Source organism: Battus philenor, unplaced genomic scaffold (genome assembly GCF_028537555.1).
Source record: "Battus philenor isolate CCGP_79_NKW_IND1 unplaced genomic scaffold, ilBatPhil1.0.hap1 SCAF_3, whole genome shotgun sequence".
NCBI classification, from domain to species: Eukaryota; Metazoa; Arthropoda; class Insecta; order Lepidoptera; family Papilionidae; genus Battus; species Battus philenor.
In genome coordinates, this window is record NW_027181693.1 from 6,273,923 (window position 1) to 6,279,922 (window position 6,000).

The following is a 6,000-nucleotide window of genomic DNA, read 5'->3' on the forward strand; positions in this document are numbered from 1 at the left end:
TGAAGGATGGCTATTCTTTAACTACCGTGATTAAGAAGTTTGATAACGTAATATGTAGTAAGTTACGATTTTTAACTAACAAGTTAGTTAAGTTAAAAATAATGGTTATGTCAAATTCAGAGTTTCATATACACATGAGATGTTTATTCATTTACTCAACTATTGTAAATTAACACAGGATGTAAAAAGAAATCAGATAAAATAGGCACATAATAAAGTACAGGTGGCGGTCATATAGCTAACAATGATTTCTTAAAGACAACCACCATTGGAAGCATTTGGTTGGTAAGGAAAAAACAGCAGGTGGTCATGAAGTGATAGATTGGGTTGAAAATGGATATTAATTCGTTAAAAATCTTAAATACATCTTGTCTAATATAAATAACATAAAATATGAATTATTATTCTTAAAATGAGGTAAGCAGGATTTAACATTACGTACATTGCCTTTTCTTTCACCCTCTGGTCGTTTCTTTATTGCTGAATATCGTTATACTGGTGTGTTGATATTCTAAAATAGAATAAAATTAACGTGGAATTTTACAAAAAAAAGTATTTTCCTAAAAGTATAGACACTCATCACCGATATGTGTTTTTAAAAGGATGGTGCATGTAGTATTATCCTTGTAACAAAAGTCACAAAAGAAGGAATTTATTCCAAACCAATTTTCCGATTGCATAAATTCGGCCCTTTATTGTTTACACTGATTATTTGATTTGACATCACTGGACTCGTCAATGGTGAGATTTGTAAAATATGTATATGTAGATATATATAGATTTCGTATACGGCCAACCGAATAGAAATATTCAGTGATAATCAGCAGCAAAATTAAAAATGTTTAACATGCTTAGATAAATTGATCCACTATTTTGACAAAACATAATTAAAAATTGATTTAAAAGAGTCGAATTCAGTAAACGTCATTCTTTACGTTTCAGTAACTTTTTTATTTTGATTTAAAAAGCAAAGTTTTCTCTTCTAAGTTAATGAACATGAAACGCTTTTACACGTCTTATATGTTAACAAAAAAGTAGGTAACATGAGAGGCAATAAGCTGCTTACTTATTTTGAAAGATTTATTATTGCATGAACACTATATCTCAACTTTTGCGGGGGAAACAGTTGATGTAGAAATATAATGAAGATAGATGATTGTCAAAGTACTCCAATAGCCACGTAGGCGGTCTGCACTGGAAATAAATTTTCACGATTCATTCGCGTGTAATGGGTAAAACGTGTATAACATTTATTTAACAATTAGACTGTATGTTCATAGCCGTCACCAGCACATCGCGCGTTTTGCGCTCGATCCATGTATGAGGTTTTCTGCCTGGTTTAAATATGTTTTGTATATTTATTCTAATTTTTTAAATTAACCGGTAATGAAAATTAAAAAAAAAATAAGGGGTTTACACTGACGTCAATTCTATTTTTTAAATAAAGAAATCTATATTTTTCAAACAATTGCAAATTAAATCAAAACTGCCATAAAGTATATTAAAAAAAAATTTCTCATACCGGTTTTTATAAAATATTTATATCATTATTTAATATATTGTTATAAAAATTGCTTTTATGTGGAGCAATAATGTAAAAATAATTTTCAAGGACATTGTTATAAAATCTACCATGGAACGTAAAGTTGCCCGTAAATCCTCTTTAATAGTATATCGAAGAATAATATACTTCTAGCCCCTGCCCAAGGCTATGGGCGGAAAATCGAGAGTGATAAATGTTTTTTACACTCGTGACGGCCGATCGTTCGATTTAAATCTGCAAACGGATGGACGGACAGTTTTAATGGTCTCAGTAAAGGAACAGAGCTGATGCATAAATTTTAGAGGCCCTTACAATTTTTGGGAATACGTTTTGGTCTGACCTAGGCTTTGAATTTATTGGTTTGTACACGCCGTTTAATTTTAAACACTTTTTGACCACGCCTGTTTATTTTAATTAATATGTATTGAGAAGAATTGTAGTAATGTTTAGTTGTAGTTTTTTTTAACGAAGTAACATTAAATAAAAAAATAATGGCTATAAAGTTGTGAATCTATCTAATAATTAACTATTACTAACGTATGAAAGATTCCTTTCGTATTCAAGAGAAAATACAAAGTTAATTTTGTTCCTGTTCAGATAAAGTATGACGTCTTATTGTGAATAGAAAATATGTATACTTAAACAAGTTAATTTTCTCCATTTCATTTTTATCATAGCGCGAAGAGAGATATCCAGAGCTGACCGCGAAAACGGCAGTCAACTGCCTATAAAACCTCGCAATGAAACTACATCACATAAAAAGGCTTTAACGTGAAAAAATAAAGACCTTTTATCCGGGCCTTGAAAGAAGGCTGGGACGACGTTCTAGCTGGGGTGGCAAGATTTATTTCACGACAAAGCTCGTTATAGTACCAAAGGGACGGTCGCAGGAATGCAGCCTGCAGCGAGGGGAGAAGTTATTTCCCGTTGTGTAACCGCAGATCATTCGACCAAGTCATTTTCTTTGGGATTGTGTGAGGGAATTGGGATTCGTGGTTTTAATGAAAAATTTAGTTATCTTGACGACTGAAAACATCTTCAATGAATAATATCATGGCAACTGAAAATCGTTTTCCTATGTATATTACTAATTTATTTTAGTAGGGAAACAGGTGTACATACATGTTACATTTTGTACATTCCACAACGCTGTCATTGATTATTTAAAATCATTTTTTAATTATTGTAATTCATAAATGTATATCATGTTCACATATGTATTACCACACTCATTAGTGTAATACATTGGTGAAAAATCTCCGAAAACATTACATTTCGAATTTTAGTGCACCATTTAAACTAATAATTTATTATTTAATTTCTTATTCCCCAAAGCGAATATGTATAACTTAGTAAAGGTATTATTATAAATTTTTACAAGTCTATCCGCTGCTTCAACTACATAGTTTGCAAGTCGAGCGGTACTAGCCCAATGGTAGAGGACAGATACTTGAGATTGTAGGTCGCGGGTTTGATTCCAAGGAAACAATCTTACTTCGAATCTTAATAAACGCTTTGTGCAATTTTTAAATAGGATTGTCACTGCTCAGAAACTGGTTTTTAGATGATAGGCAGCTGCGTCTTCTGCGTGCCGTAATACCGCACTGCGATATCCCCCATAGATATCTTTTTCTAGGCCTCGAAGTGGGTACATTGGCTAAAAGCACAAAATAGTTTGCCTCATTTTCTTTTTAAGTTACGTATAAATTCAGTTACCAACAAAGAGAAGCAAAATAACAAATCACTGCATCTAAGCAATTTAACAACTGAGTATCATTGCTTGTCTATGTGATTTTATTCTGTTAGATAGTATGTTATTATTAGTTAAATATTGCTTTCAATGCCACAGGTAGGCGTATGTATGTATACACTTTGATGATGACCAAGAAAACTGAGCGTGTGTGTATGTTTCTGATGCAAATTATTTAATTAATTCTGGACCTTTTTGTGTCTTAACCCATGAAGCATCACGGCATGGAGTAGCAAACATCTAGACTTCAATGTTAATAACTAATATTTTGCCAGTGGTTATTTATTCGGTATAAAGATTTAATTTGATATTAAAAAACAAAGAGAATTCCCTTACTTTTGAAGAAGAGATTTTGATGATCTTCTGTTTAGTATGTCCTTAATATTTATCAATAAGGAGTATTTATCACTAAGAATGAGACTAATTTATAGTTACTTCCGCTATGCAGCAGTAGTCGTGCAACACTACTGCACGACTACTGCTACATAGTTAGGATAGACTATAGCAAGGTAACGTTTGAATCTATTAGAGTATTTATCAATTGCATATTCAGATATTTAGCAATATTTACTATTTTAAAGATATTTATTATTTTTCATAAACACTTAAGTGATGTGGAAAATATTCTTTTGTTAAAATTTACTAAAGATGGTTCATCGATGGATTTACGTAAACTTGCAGTAATAGATCGAAAAAAATTGCAGTATTTCTTTATTTTAGTAATGGAAATTTAGTTACTCAATGGCATTAACAGATGAGATTTTGATAACATAGTGGCAGGAGTGTAAATAAATTTTATAGACGAAGATAAAACCCATTACCATTGGTTTACGAGTGGCAGTCCCCTTAATGACGCGAGAGTTATACAGAGGGCTTCGACTGTATAACCACGGCTCATTTTATAACTAGATTGTATATTAAGCAAGTGCAATATGTGTTTTAGTATTCCATTATATATGTGTAAGTATAACATATGGCAATAATCTGTATCATTATACCATATTAAATCTATGCGATTAAATCAGGAATGTGGAATTCTACGGGTGAACGTAATTAACCGATGAAGCGGATGGCAACTACAAGTGGCCGCTGGGGCTGTAAGGTTCCGAAGGGAAGACCACGGGCCGGCAAGCGCACCGAAGGACCTCCACCTGAAAGATCGATGGATTACCTTGTTAAATCGTCAGATGATGCTAGTTGAAGACCACTTTTAACCGGTCGACTGACAGATGGCCAGTCGGAAGGTCGACGGAAAACACTACCAACAGGTCCTATTGGAAATCTTTAGAAGGGGAGGGTCGCAATGCCCATCTGTTAATTCTATGATTGAAATGATGATGATATGAAATATACTGTGAGTATACGTTTTTATGCATATGATGTTAGTATCGACTTTATTTACGGAAATAAACTGTATTTTAACCCTCTGATCTTGCAATAAAGGTAAATCTGATTCAATTCAGATCAGACTCAAGTGGTAAATTTCTCGTAGGTAATAAAAAAGCCACTTTCTTAATTTCAAAAACAAACAATTGTTAATGTTAATTCAAAATATTTTATATTTTATTACATAGCTTCGGTACCTGTTTAAGTGGGTAAAGATAATCCCATATAACGTAACTGACCGTAATATTAAAAGAAACATCGCAATAAACGCAGACCTTTGGGTTTTAAGTGTATCGTGAATAAAAAGAATACAACATAAAGTTTTATTATGATTTTCTCTAAGTTTATTGTTTCACATTACTATAAACGGCGGAATAAATGAGCACAGAGATTGTTATACCGTAGGTTTTTTTGGTAAACTACATACTTTCCTTAGACATATTAACCTTAAAATATTCATTTGATAGTCGTCGGTCGACATTGTGTCATGGTATGTGGATTATTGTAGACATACAAAAAGTAAAAGAATATATAAGTTTGCTAAAAGTTAATAATAATATTGTTATATATGTATAAAATTTAACAAAGTTAAATTTTTGCTTTTAATTCAAGCTGCAGCGATTTAAGTGCTTCTTTTTATGCTTAAGCAACGAAAGCTATATAATAATAACAAAAATACGACAGTTTATTTACGCATCGAATATTAAGCGAGTTGAGTAAAATTTGAAATAATGTTCACTAGGCGTGACTATTTACTTACTCTAAGAACAGATATTTAGGCGTGATATTTACGGATGTTATTCGATATGTTGATATCTCTTATCCTAAGTTTTATTTATACGTTGTCTACAATTCAAGAGACTATTCTTCAATATCATTTTCAGACGTAACTTCTAAGCATTCCATAAAATAACTATGCGTTCATCGAGTCCACCCACTTATATGGAAAGCGGTTGAGTATGGTAGCAGATTTAAAGGAACGCCCTTTACTCATTTAATTTAAGTGTAGAAGCCCAGTGCGAAGAATCTCAGACTTGCAAAAAAAGGTCGCGGGTTCGGATCTTTGGATACAGTTTTATATACAACTTAAACTTTATTCATTAATTATATTGAATTGCCATTGCATACAAACAAAATTCCATATTCCATATACCAATCGCGATCGCCAATCCACCCAACGTTGCGATTATGGTATAACCCTCCACAGATATCTTTAGGGGAACTTCTAACAAGATAAAGAGAGATTTCCCTGTCATACCTCCACAGAGGTCGCAGCAAGAGTATACGAAGACGTAAAAATACGAATATACCTTTTTATTAT